This window comes from Lutra lutra, chromosome 2, assembly GCF_902655055.1.
Source record: "Lutra lutra chromosome 2, mLutLut1.2, whole genome shotgun sequence".
NCBI lineage: Eukaryota > Metazoa > Chordata > Mammalia > Carnivora > Mustelidae > Lutra > Lutra lutra.
The window spans coordinates 1081222-1102272 of record NC_062279.1 but is presented as its reverse complement, the minus strand read 5'-3'; the positions used below and the strand labels follow the sequence as shown (position 1 = coordinate 1102272).

Genomic DNA, 21051 nt, shown 5'->3' with positions numbered 1-21051 from the left:
GCAAGGCAGGACGAGAACCACAGTCTCTGGGGTCTCTGGCTGCTGGGGCTGCTGGGGCTGCTGGTCGACCCCAGTGTGTGCATGCTTACAGAGCATCCAAGAGCTGCAGAGCTGACCAGCAGGATATTGATGTGATGTCTTTACAGGAGAACTTCCCAACCTGATGCAAAACAGACCCACAGGCAGATACCAGTGGTCACATGCAGTGCTCAAGTTTCCCCCTTTGGAGCCCGGCTCACTTACACACTCACAACCACCTGTATCAGTGAGAGGAGAACGCCCTAACCGTGTGAGCACATGAACCAGAGCAAAGCATGGCCGCATAGAGGGGCAGTGAGGACAGGGTCAGGCGTTTGCTGTAAGAGCCCTCGAGAGAACATTCTCTGCTCCAACTATCCCTGTAGCAGGAAAACAGCCCCGGGCAACACGAAGCAATGGGTGTAGCTGAGCTCTGGTAAAACTTTCTTCACAGAACAGGCAGGAGGACACAGACTGCAGTTCACTGGCCCTGAACTCGGGCCATGTGAGGGCTGGGATAGGATGTGCCTGTGCTGTGCAGAGATGGAGGAGGGCACATGCCCAGCAGCGGTGGGTGCAGGGACGCTCTCCAAAGCCCTGGTGTATGGACACCCTAGGAGACACAGCAAGACAAGTCACCACTGGCGCCTAGACATAGCGGAGAGGGACAGCACCATCATCTATTTTCTTGGCAAGGACATCCCAGCACGTCCCATGTCAGGGCCACTGGTGACCGGCGTGAACAGTGTGTGGGAGTAATGCAAGGGACCTCTGCAACAGAGACATCAAACACCTACCTGCTCCCACCCCTTCTGATGCTTCTGCCCTCTTGGGAAGTCCTGTTCCTCCCCTCACGCGCTCATGTCCAGCTGCATTCAAGACCAAGGTCCCACCCAACCCCAGGGATCACACTGTGAGCTCGTGCCCGCTGGGACTCGGCAGGATCCCGTCTCAGCCCCGCCCACCGGCACGCCAGCCTCTGCGATCCTCTCTGGCTCTTTCGTCGGTGCATATGCTTTTTCTCATCAGTTTACCAGAGGCTGCAAAGCTCTGCTGTATTCCGCATGCGGGACTACCCGGTAGGCATTTTTAACAAATGCTTAACTTTATCACACCGATGACTTAGTTCCAAATATATACAGGGAGTTTCTAGTTTTCCAGGAATGCATCCATTTCATCTAGGTTGCTTAGCTTATTGGCATATAACTGTTGATAATAACTTCTGATGATTGTTTTCTGTTTAATTCCAGAAACAGATGGAACTATAAGAAGAAAGTGGGCAGGTGTTTAAGCTCACCGGGGACAGAAAGCAGACAGCTGTCAGAAGAGCAGGTCACAAGGCAGCAGTTCAAGGTTCAGTGCCAAGAGGGCGCCACAGAGCCCAGCTCCAAGCCCATCGGAGAAGCCCGGGACAGGCTGCAAGAGGCAGACCAGCTTGTAGAGGCTCGCTGAGCACCTGGCCCTCGTTCACAGAGCCCGTACAGCGGCCCCAAGGCCCTGTCTCCTCTGAAAGCCGTTCTTCCTGCTCTGAGCCACCCCTGGAACCACTCTCGAATTTATTTTAAAAGATTTTATTTATTTGAGAAAGAGAGAGAGAAAGCACAACAAGGGGAGGGTCAGAGGGAGAAGCAGACTGCCCACTGAGCAGAGAGGCCAATGCCGAACTCGATCCCAGGACCCCGGGATCACAACACAAGCCGAAGGCAGTCACTTCACCGAACCCCCCAGGCACCCCCACTCTCGAATTCAGAATGTGTTCCCACGTCCATCTACACATGACGAGCTAAAGAACAAGAGAAACCCCCTTGACAAAATTCACACAAACCCATATGTGAAACCATGTGTCACCAGCTCCCAGCTCCTCGTCAGTGACTCCAACCCCCAGGGCCACCTGTCTGAGCTTGCTGTCCCGCCTGTATTTACACCCCGAGGGAAATCACACCAAGTGCTTCCCAGTTGGGATTTCTGAGGTTTTAGTCAAGTGTCACTGGGGGCTATTAGAACAAAAAGTCCTAGAGACCGTCAGGAGCTCATTCTGCAGGGAGAAAGGCAGTGAGTAAGGCAGGGAATTGGGGAGATATTTTTCTGAGGTCCCGCAAATCAAACCCCTGAGGTGGCTGCCTCCTAGCTAAGCCCTCCCACTCACAATTTCTGTAAAAATCTCACTAAGCTCCACTGAACATCTTTACCAGAATAGGAGCTTTCAGCTACCTGCACGCACATACATGGGTGTTTATAGCCAGACAGGTGGTGTGTAACCAAGTAAAAGATATTCTTAATAGTCTGTTGAATATAATTCTTCAGCTCGTGGACACAAACCACAAGAAGAACTGCAGTGAAGCCACAACACTCCTTTTTTAATTTAAAGCAGTATCTGGAAACTTGCTTTGAAAGACAAATTCCACGTTTATCCTTCAGTTGCGTGAAATCAAGTGTGCAGAAATGCAAGCATCCTAAGAGCTTGTTAGTGACAAACCCACGTCCAGCACAGTCTCCTGTAAAGCTCCTGAGAAGAGAGATGGGCCTTTGCTATTGATTACTCTCTAGTTTAGAGAACAATCTCTAAAATGCGTCTCACTTTCCCTTGCAAGTGCCGGGGTTCTGTAAGCAAGGGCTACACGCCTCAAAACACGGGAGACGTGGCCTATTTTGCACACGGGGCAGGCTGGAATGAATGGGGAGCAGGGAGCTCGGGCTCTTCACAGTGCGAATTCCTAGCAGAAGAAAACAAACCCCTGAGTTAAATGGGGGTCATGACTGCCTGCCACTGACACGGACTGTGACTGTCCCTCTCTGTCCACTTCCTGTGCGACAGACTCCAGCTGGGGGAACACCCAGCACAGACAGCTCATGCCCTCCCTCCAATTTAGATATCCCCCTCATCATTCATCCTTACAAAACACTGCAGCGCTTCCGTCCAGGTCTGCTTCAGGTATTAACTCCAGATGATGGTCACATTTTCGACAGTTAAATCCTCCTTCAGAATGTCTACTCGGCGCTCCTTGGGTCAAGTGAGCCATTACAGGAACAGCCAGTCCTGCTCACCACCCAGGGAGCTCACACAATGATAAAACAGAAACCGGGTGTATTCTCGATACTCACGTAGACTGGGCCTTAATTAACTGAAGGTGAATCTATTTCATGAAGGCAGGAGGAGTGAGCGTGGGGGACAACAGGGCCGGGCAGGCAGGGAACTTGGGGGCGTAGGCCCCTTGAGGGGGCAGCACGTGTTACAGTGAGGACAGCCGCTGAGCCCAAACGAAGAGGAGGATGTGATGCTCAGCTTTGCACGTCCGCAGCTGCAGCAGGGCCCCCCATGCCAACAACGCGTACCCACTAAAGCCCCACAGAAACAAAGGAGGTGAGATTACAGCCACATCCCCCTGATGGTCTCTGGGGGGTCCAGGGACGGAATGTGAGCAGCCTTCCTGCCTCGTGCCCAGGGGCCCTCGGCTCCCTGCCCTCCCTTGCTCCTCACTGGCCTCTGACGGGGCTGTGATGGTTGTGAGGCCTGTGCTCTCGCTCATACCTTTTCAAAGTGTAGCTGAGTGTTCACTTACTCAAGATGTACAACCAAAGGGGAAAGGAGAACTGTTCCCACTAACAAAGGCACACCGTATTAAGCATTTGGTAGGATTTCAAGTTATGTTTTTATGTGTTATGCTTTGTCTCACGTGGGAACAGCGAGCCATCTAAATTACAACGAATCAATAAGAAAATATGATTTTACATACAAATATTCACTGTTCCCTTTTCAAGAATATAATTCTTATTAAAAGTTGCTACAAATTACTATAATATGATCATAATTATGTTAAAATCACACAATATAATTAGTAAAAGTCTTCAATATCTCAGGGCTTTGTACACATTAATACATACAAGTTGAAATATAAATGTGCAAAAAAAAGCTAAAATAGTTCATCATCCTCATAGAAACTAATGGCGATCCATTTTGCAAATGACCTTCTTAAATTTTTGCAATAGTTCTAAATGGTAACTGGAATTTACATCTTGATCAAAATCTTGACCCTCAATTTTAAAAATACCTCCTAATTTCAGAAGTAAAAAGTCTGATGGTGAGATAGATCAGAATCTGGCTTCGCTTGACCAATTTGGATGAAAAATAGATAATCCTTAAAAGTTTATTCTGGCCTGGAGAATATATGTTGTTTTCAACTAATTACATGAAAGCATGTGCTCACAGCTTCCCTAACCTATCAGACTGCAGGGAACACATCAGCTCCCATACATGGGGCACCTGATTACCAGAGAGACAAGGCTTCTTCAAAAACCAAGCACCAGAAAATGTGTACCCCACCATTACAACACATTTTCTCTTTTAAAATGCCTTTGCTAAAAAAAAATCTGAGAAACACAAATTCTCTTAATTCAGAGCTCAAAATAAACCAAAACTCTGTTCCTAAAATCACAACTTCAGTTAAGACACAAAATACATTTCATGACGTGCCCAAATCAGCCTATATGGGGTTCTTCGTAAGGCTGCTGGGCATTCCTACTGCTGACACCCACACAGGATGCTGGAGCCAGCGCACCAGCCTGCCCACAGGTTTTGCCCCCCACCCCAAAGCACCCACGAGAAAGACCCCCATGAGCACCTTCATCTTTAAAGGGAACCCCACAACGTGAGGTAGCCACACTGACCAAGACAAGGGGAACCACACAGACGTTGTTCCTGCTGGAATGTAAAGAAGTCTCCCGACTCTGTCCATGACCAAGATGTCTAGTAAGACGCATCAGGGGCTATCAGTATTAAAGGACAACGTAGTGCAAACCTGTGGAATCACTATGTTGCACACCAGAAACACATGTATCAACCAAAATAAAATAAAATAAAATAAAGAATTGTCTGTAAAAAAAAAAAATAAAAGACAGCATGAAAATGCTGGTTCTTTCTCTTCACCTGCTACCCTGCTACCTTGAGGCACAAGGCATTGAGCAGGAGGAGGTACTCAAGGCAGCCACTGGGGTGTCCTCCCCGGAAGGCCCCTCTAGAAACTTCTCGGCACGGGACACAGGAAGTAACAGCCATGCACACCTGGGGTCACCTGGTCCTTGGCCGCACACATGGTGTGGTGCGCCGTTCTCTTGAGTAGCCCTGATCCCTGGTCGGCACTGTTGGCCTGCTGCCCCTTGACCTCCTCTATAACCTGAGCTCTAATCCTACTGGTCGCAGGACATCTGGAGCACTGTCTCCGGAAATACCATTTGGGGACTAAACTCCACAAGGGGTGAGAATATGACCAGACAGATCATCGAAGCTGTGGGGTCTGGAATTCCTGGGGCAGAAGCACCATGTAAATGTTAGGACGTGTGCCCTGCTCAGGCGACGATGCAGACATCCTTAGGAAGGAGGAGGCTGATTTTCCTGGCCTTCTTTGAAGATACAACTTTCTCAGTGGGAGTCACAGAAAGAAACTTCATGTCGACAAAATCAAGGTCAACAACTGTCCCCAGGGAGCGCAAGCAAACACTCTGTTAGGGAATCAGCAGAAGGCCTTCCTCCCAGCACAAGATGTCAGCAATTCTCATCCAATGTGCTATGAACCCTTCACAGATTGCCAATAAGATGTTTTCCAACTTATTTTGAAATAATTACAGATGCCCATTAAGACAGATGCAGAGGAGTACAGAACGGCCCTGTGTACACCTCCCCGGTGTGGACACCTAGTCCCCACACCCAGGAGACTGGCACAGGCACACTGTGTGCACGGTGGTACCGCCCTGATTTTGTGTGTGTACTTCCATAGCCAGCCCCACAGTCAAGGTGTGGAGCCACCCCCTACGGTGTTACCCCACGGTGCCGATGGACTCTGGTCGCTATGTGACACTTGTGTTTTCACACGGCTGGAGGACGTGAAACTGGACGCAATTCTGAAACGGACGATTCATACGGCGCCAAGTGGGTCTTACAAAGCAGGGCAGAGAACGATGCTGAATAGGGTCCAGTTCGCTGGTGTACTGTCGCCCTGGCACCAAAGAAAACTTCTACATTTGTCAGAACATGGTCATAAATCCATCTGATGGCCAACCTGGGTGGATAATTAGTTCCACTCCACAACAGGCCCAGAGGATTGGCAGGACGGCCGTGGACAGACTCCGATTCCTTCACATGCGCCACCTCAGACTCACAGGTGTCATGAGGCAAAAAAGCTGAACGCGCGCATCAGGGGCATCAGATTCCAGAATATCACTTAAATGCCTTCCAGTTCGACCTCAGCTAGTCCTAGACGCACAGCACATGCCAAGTCCATACCAGAACCGCAAGGTGCTTGGAAATCCAGAGCCCACCTACTGTGTGCTGCGCACAACAACAATCTCGAAACACAACTCAAAGGAATAACGAGGTGCTGCTTTTAGCCTACCCAGTTTCAGAAGACAGGAGACACATTAAGACGGTCGGACACCGGGGAAGCTGCTGTGAAGGACTCGCTCACATTTGCTGGTGTCAACATAGATCCGTGCCTCCCCAGGGGGAACAAAGCCTGGAAATATGCAGCAAGAGATACAAACACGCAGACACTTTCAGCCCGTATTTCCACTTCTAGGGACAACGCTAAGGAAACTTTCGTTAGCACAGGCAGGTTAGAAATGATGGTTTTAATATCATAGAAGCCAAAAAATTAAAAACAACTTAAATGTCAGTTCAGTTCTCACGTGCATTGGGCATTGGCCTCATGCCAGGCACCACCGTGGGGATAAAACATGAGTTTAAGAGATTTGAAATATATTCCTGGTATTAAAAATATTATAATGGGGGGGGCCACTAAGTAAAAAGATAATTTCCATTAAAAAATGACAAAAATACAACTGGGAAAAGCTTCCATGTCTGTATATCATCCCTGAGACAACACTGTGTCCTCGTTCACTCAGTGGATCCCACTTGGAGCCCAGCTGCCATGCTGGTGAACCCAGGCCACGCTCCCTGGACGAGCCAAGGGGCCAGGGCCAATGGACCTGGGTGAGGACAGGCTGCAGGCCTCACAAGTGAGCATCTGGGCCACCCCATCCCAACAAAGTTCCAGCGGACCACAACCTTGTCACACACCAGGGCTGTGAACCGCCCCACCAAGCCCACTTCTCCCTCAGCCACCTGCAGATGTGTCAGAGTTGCCCCACCAGCAGCCTGCCTGCTGTGACATCTATAACAGGACACAAGCCTGGGCCTCCTTGATAGCATGGGCGATGAAGCTTCTGCACTTTTCTCCAGGCACCTACCCAAACCAAGCAGCCACAAAAGCCACCTGAAGGGGAGGTCACAGCAGGGGCACAGTAGGAGAAGCAGATAATGAGGGCATGTGTCAGGCACATGGCTCCCACACATACACAGCAACCATGCGCCCGCACAGCCGTGATCACGTGTGGGGTGAGCAAGACCCCAAGAGCCTTCCATCCCAGCCTGGCAGGGGAGAGCCCCCTTGGAAGGGAGGCAGGACCTCCAGGGAGTATGCGGACACCCCCGCCCCATGGGATGAACACCAGCTCAGGCCTGGGTCTGCCCACCCGCGTGGCCACATTCCTGGCCAGCACATGCCTCTAGAGTGTAAGGCCACGTTGAGCCCACGCTGGGCTGCAGAGTACTATAAAAGTGTATGTGGGAGCACAGGACACATGCCACCTACCGGCACGCCAGCTCTAGATACCAGCCCTGGCGACACAGACGTGGGTGTGTGCGCGCAGTCGGTCCCTGACAGGAGCCACAGTAAATGAATCCCATCACCTGTTATGAGCTCCTTGAGGCTGTTCCTTCCTCTCAACCTCTTGGCATCTCCCTGTATCATGCATGACCCCTCATTTTACTTTGGATTGTCCCCTTTTTAGGTCCCTTTTAAAAAGGTAATGGACTTGGGAATCAGGGGACATTACCAGGTGCAACTGGACTCAAGCTTTAAACCCCACATCACAGCCCCCCACGGGACACACAGCCCCTCCAGGATACATGGTCCTCTCCCACAGGACACACGTTCCCCCCTATTGCGGGGTGCCCAGGTCCCCCTCCTGGGGCACATGTCCCTCCACCCTGGGAACTATGGGCCCCCAACTGTGGGGCACCCAGACCCCTTCACAGGATACAAAGGTCCCCCCTCCCTGAGGCATCCAAGCCCCTCCCGCAAAGGGTACCCGACCCTCCCCGAGCTGACACTGCTCACCACACCCCTCCCATGTCCAGAAAGGGAAAGCAGACACGCTCCTCTGTTACTGACCTTGCCTACCTTCCAGTACTGTTCCTAAGGAGCTGTTGAATATTGTGCCCTACTAAAATCCGGTCTTCTTTTAAAGCTTGGCTCTTTTTAATGCAAACCATTCATTTCTTGCAGACAGTTTTCTCAGCATGGGTTTAGTTAAACATGCTCACTGTGACTGTCTCACTGAGACCTCGTTCCCCTTAATTATAGCATGAGGTCATGAGACCATGAAGAAGTACTGAGAACGCTCTTTGAAAGTCAACTAGAAAAATCGTATTTGTGTAGCACTCTTTTCTAAGTGTGGCAACAAAGAGCTCTGGTTCTGACCACCAAGGAACAAGCCCTGTCCTCACGTCTCGTTAACTGTGCTCGGCACTCGGGACGCCTCATCTGTAAAGTGGGGTGACGGTGGGAGCAGAGACAGGTGCACGGAAGCCGAGGAAATCTCACGTGGGCTCAGTGCAGTCCCCAGAATGAAGGTTACGGATATTGTTGATCACCCAGGGAAATGAGCACCTTTCAGAGAGGAGTCAATTTACCGGGTTCTTCCCGTCCTGCTTCAAGCTCAAACACACTCTTACACTGACTGCTTTCCTGGCCAAGCCTGCTGTTGAACCCGAGGGCATTAGCAGTCACCACCGAGCCTTCAGATCTGCTTCTGCGAGGTTTTCAATCACAGATTTCTTCTTTGCTTCTTGGTCTCGAGACACTCGCAGAAATTCTGGGGGAGAGTTACACTTGCGTATCCTCTAGAGGAGTACAGAAAGAGATGGCTGGCTTGCTTCCTGCCAAGCTCGTGACCGTAGTAACTCATAGAGCCTCAACATTGTTCTGAAAGCTGAAACAGCACAGCAATGCTTAAATCCATTCTAAGGTATTGCTTGTTCTACCTTTAAGACAAGTTCAGCTTTCTTCCTTTTTTGTCTCTAGAACTCAGAGATTTCAAGATACTTTATGTCAGAGCACCTCATAAACAAAAGAACTCTGATAAATAATGGTGTGTCATAAAAGCGTTTTTACAGATGAAATATTTGAAAAACTATAATTATTATTTAAATATTTTGTTGCCAAAGATTGGGCTAAAAATTATAAACATGAAAAAGAAACCCATGGAAATAACATGAAATTATGTTTTTTGTTCAAAAATCGCTCAGCAGGCTTCTGGTTGGCACAGTGTCAAGTATGAGGCTTCTGGATAAAGACAGAGGAGAGAAGCTGCATCCAGCATTATCCTCTTCTGATCATCATAAAATGAGAAGTGAATAGTAAAATCAACTGCTTTCTCCAAAAAGAATCAGAGACGTAAATAACGAAGTTGGGATCTGGAGGAGCAGCGTGCCGGGACCCAGGAAGTCAGTCGGGACAAACAAGCATCAGAAGAGATACATGCTGAAGCCACGTTCTCGACACAGAAGATTCAAGAGGAGCACACTGACATCAAAAGGAGGAAATGAGGGGCGCCTGGGTGGCTCAGTGGGTTAAGCCGCTGCCTTCGGCTCAGGTCATGATCTCAGGGTCCTGGGATCGAGTCCCACATCGGGCTCTCTGCTCAGCAAGAAGCCTGCTTCCCTCTCTCTCTCTCTCTCTCTGCCTTCCTCTCCGTCTACTTGTGATCTCTCTCTGTCAAATAAATAAATAAAATCTTAAAAAAAAAAAAGGAGGAAATGAGATCAGAAGAGCCAGAGAAATGATAACAAATAGGATGGAAATCATCCGTGACCCGGAGAAGTGTCATGGCTGGGAGGAGACGCGACAGACATCCTTGCGTAAAAACAGAACAGGAGACGGAATAAACGTGGAGAGAACAGACAAGGCACTTCAGACAAGAAGTAAGAACTAAGAACCACGGCAGGAGCAGCCCTGTGTTTGCTCATACAGCTGTACCAAACCCTGATGTTTGCACCAGGCAAACACTGATGCTGAGAAACACCCCAATTGTGTAACTGAGACCCAAGTAAACATGTTTAAATGGTATCCCCCATGCAGATGTTATCAGCTGGAGAGCCATGTTTAATTCCATCAGTGCTCGAGGTAAATGGGCCCCAGGGATGCCACAGCAGCCACGTGACCCTCAAAACAGAAACCAGGCTGTCCGTGGCCCCATTCGCACACCCACAATGCAGGAAACATGACACCTGTGGACCTCCATGGCTGGGGAAGTCCACATTCCAGACTCAGGCCATGGAAAGGCGAGCATGAAATGAGCTCTCAAGAGGAGGAAGTGTGTGTCCCAGGAACATACTATCAGCCCAGTTTTCCTTTGAAAAGAAGAGCAAAACACAGACATTCTCAGCTGGGGAGAAAACCACAAAGACCCATGGCCCATGTGAAAAAGAACCCCTTACTAATAAAATCAACTGTCTGAGAGATCAAAACACATGAGGCAAGATGGTAAGGCCACAGTAAAAGGGGTGGCAGCCAGCAGAGGACCCACGCTGAAGGGTTAAGTCTCTTGGGGGCTGGTTTCATGGTGTAGATACTACAGACCTCAGCCGCGAGACACACGTACACACTTATGTGCACATGGTCCACTTCTCACACGCAGGCACATGTGCATGCACAGGGCCCACTTCCCACACACATGTGCACATGCATGTACATGGTCCACTTCTCACACACGGGTTTGCACACACATTGGGCCATGTCTGTCACATATGAGTGCACATTCAGTCTATGTCTCACACATGTGTGCATGTGCACATATGGTCCATGCCTCTCACGTGCATGTACATTCACACACAATCCATGTCTCGCACGTATGCATGTGTGTGCACATGGGGGGTGAGTGCACACACATGGTCTCATGGAGGGATAAATCTCATGCACAGGGGACAGGTGCATACACAGTCCATATCTCACACATGTGTGTGCAAGTGCACACACACGTCTCATCCATGGGGAATACGTGCATGTGCACAGTCCCCTTCTCACATACGCATGTGCACGGCACGCACATGGTCCATTTCTCACACACGCATGTGCATGCACACAGGGGCCACATTTCACACACATGTGCATGCACACACATGGTCTACAACTCAGACGGGGGTGCGTGTGCACACACACGGTCCACTTTTCATGGTAGAGGAAAGAATATAAGAACACTACTCTAATTTTTTCTAAGCTTCCCTGTATTGTTCCAATTTTTTTCTTTTTTCTTTTTTTAATACTTAGAAGGGCTTTTAGGAGATTAATTCCATTGGGATGAAGAGACATTTATGTCAAGAACAACAGTGACTTCAGCTTTATCTCAGCTTACTGATTCTATTAAGACTGAACAGTTATAATTTTATATTTTTTAAAAATAGACTACAAAGAATACATCCCATTTACTCAAAGTATTTCTGAAGTTTGCACAATTTGGATTTGGAGTTTAGTGATGGTTATTCTGGAGTGGTAGGAGTTCTGAGGAACATCTTCTCCACAGCGGTTGGATGTCTCATAACCTGTATCACTTTGCCTTTTCTTAAACAAGATAAACTAAAATTTTAGGAAAAGGAAAAATATCCAGATATTCCAGTATTGCCTTGTCATTTTCATAAACTAATTTCCATATCTGAATTCACTTTCCATGTGAATTGATGACAACTGATCCTTCAATCTGAAAAATACAGCTCCTAGAACTTGATGCCTCTAAGTGCACCTCCCTCAGAAACAGCAGAAGCAGCAGTCAAGAGATATTTTTACAGATCAGGCTCAGACAATCCTGATTCTCATTTTTGCTCAGATGACTATTAGGCAATGGAGAGAATGGTCCACCACATGTATATTGCCTGCCACCTAGCCATCCCGCACAGCTGAAGAACATGGCAAGTAACAACTTTGAACATGAACTCCTGCACTCATCAAATGTTACTCTCTCTGCATAGGTTCTGGGTCTGTAAAGGATCCCAGAGAGAAGTAATGGGAATGATGTAAATTGGTATGACTTTATTTTATTTTACTTTATTTACTTATTTAGCATTTAACTAATCATGATCAATCCTTTTTATTTTACTATGTCATGTTAGTCACCAGATAGTACATCATTAGTTTCTGATGTAGTGTTCCATAAGTCATTGTTTGTGTGTAACACCCAGTGCTCCCTACAGTCCGTGCCCTCCTTAATACCCACCACCAGGCTCACCCAACCCCCACTCCCTGCCCTCTAAAACCCTCAGTTTGTTTCCCAGACTCCATAGCCTCTCATGGTTCGTCTCCCTCTCTGATTTCTTCCCAGTTTTCTCTCCTGCTATGATCCTCTGCATTTTCCCTTAAATTTCACATATGAGTGAAACCATAAGATAATTGTCTTTCTCTGCTTGACTTATTTCACTCAGCATAATCTCCTCCAGTCCTGCCCATGTTGATACAAAAGTTGGGTATTCATCCTTTCTGACAGTGGAGTCATATTCCGTTCTGTATATGGACCACATCTTCTTTATCCATTCGTCTGGTAAAGGGCATCTCAGCTCCTTCCACAGTTTGGCTATTGTGGACATTGCTGCTATGAACATTGGGATGAAGGTACCCCTTCTTTTCACTACATCTGTATCTTTGGGGTAAATACCCAGTAGTGCAATTACTGGGTCATAGGGTAGCTCTAATTTCAACTTTCTGAGGAACCTCCACGCTGTCTTCCAGAGTGGCTGCACCAGCTTGCATTCCCACCAACAGCGTTAAGACTATGACTTTATACGTCTAAGTTCCGGGATATGCATTTCAAAGAAAACCAGACACAATGCCGTCTACACACCTGATAAATGTTCTGTGTTCACAGAAGGCATCTCATGGATGTGGACGCAGCCGATGATGGTGTGAAGCGTCCTTCCCAACACACCAACTCCACGGGGCATCCCTGCAGCGCCAAAGCCAGGGCACCCGAGAGTCCAGTCTTCGCGTGCTGCTGTTCAAGGATACACACTGAGGAGACAGGACTCCAAACCTCAGCCAGAGTCCGCTGCCTTTCTGTTCCTGTGGTGACACTGGCCCAGCCAAGAAGAGCTCTGTGTTCACACAACAGCAGGAATGATCCCCCGAAGCGGCGGGCGCTCTGGGGAGACCCTGGCCAGCCAGGGGCAGAACAGCAGGATGCAGTGGTACACAAGGCACAGGCCAGGGAGCTCCCGCCGACAGGTGTGTATGCGGCTCGTTTCCCAAGAGCAAGGCAGAGGAGGGGAGACTGTCAGTGCTGAACAACAGCAGGAGAAAGCAAATTCCATCCTGCCACCTTCTCTGCTGTCCCCAGGACCCCAGAGGAAGTAACAGCTTTGACTCACAATTATCTGTCATTTTTCAAGGTATTTCTATTCGACTGTTACCACCCTGAAAAATAAAGGCCTTGGAAATTCTCATCACCACATCATCAAACCATGAGCCTCATTTAAAATAAATCACTCAGACTTTTCATAAAAGTGCTTCAAGTTATTTTAATATTTTTCTGAAACAGGTACTGTTGGTAAATAGCTAATCCTGAATCACAGTATTGGTTTCTGCTATATCTGCCGTCTCAATGTTCAACAGAAATAGGTATAAGCCATTTCCTTTGGGGAGCATCTGGGGATTCCTTCTATAATTCAAGCAGTGCATGGCTGGCATTTCTGTTATGAATCCTATAGGAAAAAAACTATGTATATATGAAGTAGAAATACTAAAATCCCCAATGCAAATCAGAAAAGATGAACCACTAAACTCTAAAAACTTGGGTTTCCATTGTGGGATGTATAAATCATTATTAAACATCTTTTAAGAGGTCGAAGTATTTAGTTACAAAATTACTAAGATTTGATACTCAGCAAGAAATGTTTCAAACAATTGGAGATGGGTCTTAACTTAAATTAAAAAAAAAAAAATCCTAATGCGTCACAGAAATACCAACATTTCAACACTTCAGTGCAATCCACTCCTCGATTCCAGCCCAACTCCCCCCAAACAGTTGTCTTCCATGGTTAATTCTGGTTTTCTACCAGATACAAGTGTGTCTAAGACAATAAAAACACTTTATTTTTCAACTGCGTGTAATCCTTTTCGTTTATCCAGTCATTTACAGACATGTTCATGGACGCGGATATGATGGCATTGAACAAAGCAGCATTCGAACTGCCCTCGGCACTGACAGGTAAGTTAATAGGAGTCCACTTCAGGTATAAACATACGACACACGCCATGTGAGACCAACTATCCCATCATCTGATTTGCTTTAGACATTCTGTTTCCTAAGTGACTAAAGCAAAACGCACTCGAATGTAGAAAACCTGATAGTCTATGAAGTGAAACAGGATGGCTTTTTTGGTCTGCCTTTACCTGTCCCTTGAATACACATTCAGACTTGCTTCAACACACAGTGTCGCATCTGCATGATGACTGTCCTGGGCTCCCCAGTGCCCCAGCCCCCCCCCCAAATGCCGATGCTGCTTGCTCCCCCGGAGACAGAGGTTCAGCCCAGCAGGTAAATGCAGCTAATGAGACAACAGTACATCTGTCCAAAATTCACGCACACCTGCTTGGGACTAGCAAGCGCCACAGGCGTCAGCATTAGGCAAGTTCCACTGGACCACGTCCTTAAAGAACTCAGTTTAGAAAACTTCCCAAGACACACTTTATTAAAAATTACAACAGGGAGGTTTAGCTCAAGTAATTTCTGCCGACTCCCTGAGTCCCCAGTATAATTGCTGGTGACGCCATAGCTCAGTGGTGACTTCCAGTAGAAACACATCAGCTTTGCCCTACAACCACCGATGCATCCCCTGCTGGGGTCCAGCGTGCTGCTCTAGCCTGAACCCTGAACGTCCTGCTGTACGCTAAGTCAACTCTGAGATTCCACATAACAGGGAAAAACTACCAGACGTGGTCTGCTGTTAGGAACTGGCTCTCCAGGTAGTCACACGATGAACTGTGTGTCCCGTCACCTAAGGCACAGAAAGCCAACATGGAAAATGGTCGATCAGCTTCCTGATCTGGTGTCTCAAGCTCCATTTGTAAAGAACTGTTCCTTTGGTGATGGCCACGTAAAAACCTATACTTCCGGGAGGCTTAGGAGTATATGCTGCTGCCTCTGGGCAAGTTTCAGAAATGTTCCTGAAGAAGGTGCTCTGTTACTGAAGGGAAAAGGAGGGCAGGGGCTGGGAGGAGAAATGGGGAGAGGCTGGTCAGAGAGCACAGATTTCCAGGCATAAGAGGAGGAGTCCGGCACGTGACTCAATGGCTCGGGAGAACGCTACTGTGTTACCCCACCTGAAAGTGCCTAAGACAGCGGAGCGTACAGGCTCTCAGCACATACACAGAAAAGTGAACTCTGAGAAGTGAAGATGTGTTAACTGACTTTACTGCATAGGCGCGTCACAATAATGCATATCAGATCACTGTTACACACCTGAATGGTATGTGTGCCATATGTCAGGTATAGCCCCACGAAGCCAGAAGAAATAAAATGCAGCAAGAAATGACATATCAGGAATTAGCGATGAGACAAGAAACTATGAGCCAGAGAGGACCAGGAGAGACATAAACCAGGGGAAAACTGCGGGTGGGAGGCAGGCAGACAACGGGGACTCCCTGCATGTGGGATGGGTTGCTCAGGACCGTGCAAAGTTCCTTGGGCCCCCAGGAGCGAACACCGTGATGCGGGCATCATGCGTGGCAGGGCCACCCCCAAGTCAACAGCAGTGACGCACAAACAGACACACCAACCAGTAAATCTCACACCACCACGAGGACGGAGAGGAGCCTCGCACAGCACATAGGCCGAAGATCCTACCATGACATCTAAGCCAACAGAATTCAACGCTCACCTGGAAACAGGGTGCAGAGGCATGTGGAGTTTTCTAATGAAATGGTAAATACCTTCCTCAAAACTCGTCAACAAGTGATGGGCATTAAGGAGGGCACGGCCTGTGTGGAGCACTGGGCGTTACACAAACAATCACTCATGGAACGCTGCATCAAACACTAATGATGGACTGTGTGGTGACTAAAACGACATCATAAAAACTGATAATAATAATAACTCACCCACTGTGAATTTCCAGCTACACTTTATTACATGTAAATAATAATTCAGTTATTTAAGAGCATTAAAAAAAGTAATTGGTAAAAATTGCTTTTTAAAATGACAAGAGCACCTTGGGGTCATGCAGGGTTTCCTCTGGAGACACTCTGCAGTGATGAGCAGGGTTTCTGAACCCCAAGACACAGTCACAGGATTACACATCTCATATGATTAACCTGCACTTGGAATCTTTGTCATATGATTACCCTGATTTTGAAATTTTAAACTAGGAGCAGTTTAAAATATTAGCAATTATTCAGTTGTGGAATCCTTCTTCTGACACTCTAGGAAGTGGGCAATTATTGCATGTTATGCTTCCGAGGATTGTGGAGGTTTGAACATGGCCCTGAGCCTCACAGGGAGAGCTCGTGGCATCGTGCTGGCCGCAGAATGCACGGGGACAGCAGAGTCTTCAGCACATCTGGGAATGTGGCAGAAGAGCAGGACTCAGGTCCAGGCAGATATATGACCCCCGACACCAGAGGGACACATCAGGCTGGAGGGTCAGAGCTCAGGCTCAGCAGTATCTAAAGGTCAAGAGGTGGCCAGCAGGTGGCATCCAGGAGGGAAGGAGACATATGCAGCCCAGTGGACACCAGCTTCTGGAAGGACTGGTAGGTCAAATACTACAAAGGGGTCAAGTCAGGGCTGGAAAAACAGAGATGTACGAGGAGTCTGCTGATGATATATTGTGCTGCCAACAAGGTTTTAAACGAAGAAGAAGAATTGCATCTCAAATCCTTCATGTGGAATGAACGGTGAGGAAGTAAGGTTAGGCAGCTAATAATGTGAGGCTGAATATTAGCCAAAGCTTTGGAGAAAAGGGTGAACATTACCCTTTACCAACAGACTTCTGTGGACATGGTTATTTCCAGGTTTCACAGTGACCCTGAAGCTAAAATCTATATTCTCATTAAACACACACATTTATAAAATCCCCATCACCCATCTGTGGGCAATCCAGTGCCACTTTCTGGTCTGAAAACGAAGGACACTGAGCAGAAGAGAACACTCAGGGAAACAAAGTATTCCAAATAAAGTTCCACCACATGAGACTGCGAGGCTACAGAGCACAAGTGCAGGAGAGTCTGCGGGAGCCAGACAGGTGCAGGACTCTCTTCTTCCTAACACAACAGCTGCGCGCGCTCACCTACTATAACCCACAATCCAAGAAGCCATATCAGGGGCCAAAAGTCCTTGGGAGGAACCTTGCTGCAGCTACAGCTGCTCCACTCCTGACTGTAACGTGTGCTAAGTAAGTACATTGCTACAGGGACGGTACAGGTGAGATGGGAATGAGCACCTGAAAATTAAGGAGACCTGCTTATCCGTTCTTTGTCACACTGGAAAGAAGGCAGCCTCGAGGAGCCACCTTAAAGTGCAACTGAGATCCACAAACATGGCAACGGCGTTTACGAGCAGAAATGGGGCCCCTTCCATCAGAAAGGATGAACACCCAACTTTTGTAGCAACATGGACGGGACTGGAAGAGATGATGCTGAGTGAAATAAGTCAAGCAGAGAGAGTCAGTTATCATATGGTTTCACTTATTTGTGGAGCATAACAAATAGCATGGAGGACATGGGGAGTTAGGAGAAGGGAGTTGGGGGAAATTGGAAGGGGAGGTGAACCATGAGAGACTATGGACTCTGAAAAACAATCTGAAGGGTTTGAAGGGGCGGGGGGTGGGAGGTTGGGGGAACCCGGTGGTGGGTATTATGGAGAGCACGGACTGCATGGAGCACTGGGTGTGGTGCAAAAAAAATGAATTCTGTTACGCTGAAGATAAATTTAAAAAAAAAAAAAAAAGGATTAAAAAAAAATAAAGAAAGAAATGGGGCCCCTGTGAACTTGGACTGATTTCAACCCCAACAGGAGAGCTGAGGGCAGCCACTCAGGGAGGACAGCAAGATTCCCACGAGCTACAGGGAGACCAGGGAGCGAAACATCTGGACAAATAGGGGGTGTGTCCTTGCTGTCTGCTGGCCGCGTTTCCAGGGCAACCACCAAGCACCAAGGATTAGACCAGAGAAGCTGGAAGGTGGGGGTCCAGCAGGTTTTCAAGCAGTGGGCCTTGCTCCTTGATTGTGCGGTCACGGGATACTTGACCTGCATGGCACAAGGGGGAGGGCAGTGGACATGCTCCCCCAGGGAGACCCTGCAGGTGTGCAGGGCACGACACCCCCTCACGTCCCTGTCCCTCGGGAAACACACCCGACACATGGACACCTTCCTTCCTATGCCTGGGCCCCCATGTGAGGCCATCGAAGCCAAGGGCCAGGACTGCACGTGAGCCCACCGCAGCCCACCTCCAGCAGCATCCGCCCAGCAGGGAGAACAGCAGAGAAGACCCAGAAACGTCCCACAGAGCACAGGAAGCAGACACCAGGTATTTGCTCACATCTTAAACCTCCCCCTTTGGGCCACTGATGAAGCCTAACCACATGGTGCCGACAGGACGCAGGTGCCCGAGGGACACCGACTCCTTCTTCTGCCCTCCTTCCAAACTGGTCCGTGAGCAGCATCTCCTGACACTTGGGGGAGAATCTCCACTGTGACTCGTCCTTCAAGCAGGAAATCCTCAGTGCTGTGGCACGGCGGGCGGAGAGTTGCAGGAAAGCCCCACGCGCTGTGTAAACACGGAACGTGAAGAGCAGCTAGCGCTCATGCCAGTCTGAAGGAGAGCTGCCATGAGAGGCACGGGACGGAAGGAGCCGTGCATCGGGTCCCACGTCACCGTGGGCACAGCCGATCCCAGCAGGTGTCCCTGCTGGCCCCAGACCCCCAAATACCATCCCCAGGGCTGGTTTTTACCCCACCAGGAGCAGCATCTGAGAGGAACACACAAGGGCAGGGTTTGGTCAAGGAACTCAACATCTGGGGCTCAGGTCAGAACATCCACGGGGTCAGAGTTGGCTCAGGGACCCGCCCTACGTGGTGTGTGGATGAGGCATGAGCTCCCCTCATCCAGGCACGGAGGAGGGGCACTGACGCCAGCAGACGGAGACATCTCCAACGACCTTCCCTGGACAGAGGACCAGTTTTCAGGGAAATGAACCCAATCCTGTGACTCAGGATACTCTGTTCACAGGTATGCCTTGGCTTATCAGGATTTCATTTTATGGAACATCATAAAAAGTCCTGTATAAATGTGATTGGTATATTGTCATTCAAAACATGATTTCTCTCTGCAAAAGTTTCTGTGCATGAACCCCCGACTCCCTCCATGCCTGGGAACCAACGGGGAAGCCAATGTCTGTGAGACACGCGTTACCCTGTGCTACGGCTCCCGTTTCTTACACACACAAATTAAAGTTCTAAGGAATTAAGTAACTTGCCCACAAGGCACTGGATCTGAGCAGAGACCCCGGTCAGATTCAGATGCTCATGTATCAGCCCTGCCAATCACCACCACTCAGCACCAAGAAGTCCCTAAGGGTCAGCTACTAAGGGTGGGGCTGGACGGTCAGGCAGGCTCTCTCCTGAGCCGTTGCCAGAACACCCCTCCCGCGGGTCAGAACAAGCCCCACGTGACACCAAGCTCTGCCAGGACCAGGGAGTCCAGACGGGCACCAGCACGGCCGTCGTGGCAGAGACATGGGACAACATTACAAACACGCCCTGAAGCGCTTTACAGATACTTGCATTCACTTCCCTCCCAAGGGTTATCAGGAAGTAACCTGGTTACTGGGACCTGTAATTAAACCTAGGTTTAATTAAACCTGGTTACTGGGACCTGTAATTAAACCTAGGTTTAATTAAACCTGTGTCTGGGACACTCAGCGTCCATTCTGTTTAAACTTGACATTCAGATAAATACACACGGGCAACAGTCATGGTGAGCCAACACCTCGTGGCCTGAGTGTGAGCAGATGCAGCCCCACTCAGGTCATGCCCATAGGATGACACCAAAGACCCTGGGACACATGTCTACCCTGCTCTCTGTTCCTTGTTATAGCAATCACTTACACAACACGCAGCAAAGCAACTACAGCTAAAAAGCCTAACACGCCCATGCTGGCTTGTGTCTAAACCTGTCCTCCTCCTACAAGTGCCCCACGGTGGCTCAGAGGGCAGTGACACACTTGTTCAGCACCATCCTTGCTAGCGTTCTTGGTCCTCTTACGGACAGTGTGTGTGGGCAGCCGCAGTCCGGTGGCTTTGCCATGGTCCAGAGCTGCATAAGCTGAACCTGTGCCCCACCCTCAGAAATAAGGCTCCCATGACAACCAACACCCGGATGCGGTGGGGCCTTAAGGACATACCGTGCGTGAAGCCCCTGGTAGAGTCAGGCCATGAAGGAAACACTCCTTGCCATCTTTAAAGGTCCCCCAAGCACCAGGGCAGAGCAGGATCAGAAGCCAACACTCAGCCACCAGCCCCGGATGCCAGCACTGACCATGCGTCCATGGCACCCAGGATGAATCCGAGTGCATGGCAGGGTCCTTGTGTCACAAATGCCAGCAGGTCATCAGCACACAGAGGGGACAGGTCTTAAGACTCAGAAACCCTCCAATTTGCAAGTACGTCCACAGCACGTATTTCCTGAGAGAACCTGACATCATAGCAAAGCACTCTTGTTCTTGAACCTCCGCACCTTCACTTCCACCAACAGAGCCACGGGCTTCCCTCACAGGGCTGCATTTTTCTCCATATGACGAAACAATCTGTATCACTTCATAAATATCCTTTATAAACTACCCCCTGAACAGAGGCCCATGCAGTAAAAGGCACAGCTGCAATTCCAGTCCTTGGCTGAGCGCTGAGCCCTCTCTCCCCTCAGCTCCAAGAACTAGGAGA

General features: G+C 48.9%; 1 protein-coding gene across 2 annotated transcripts in view; it reads right to left on the bottom strand.

Annotated features, from left to right (window-relative positions):
• Positions 1–21051, bottom strand: part of DLGAP2 (DLG associated protein 2) — a 783049-nt gene that overhangs the window by 541430 nt on the left and 220568 nt on the right. The gene's annotated exons all lie outside the window — the stretch shown is intronic.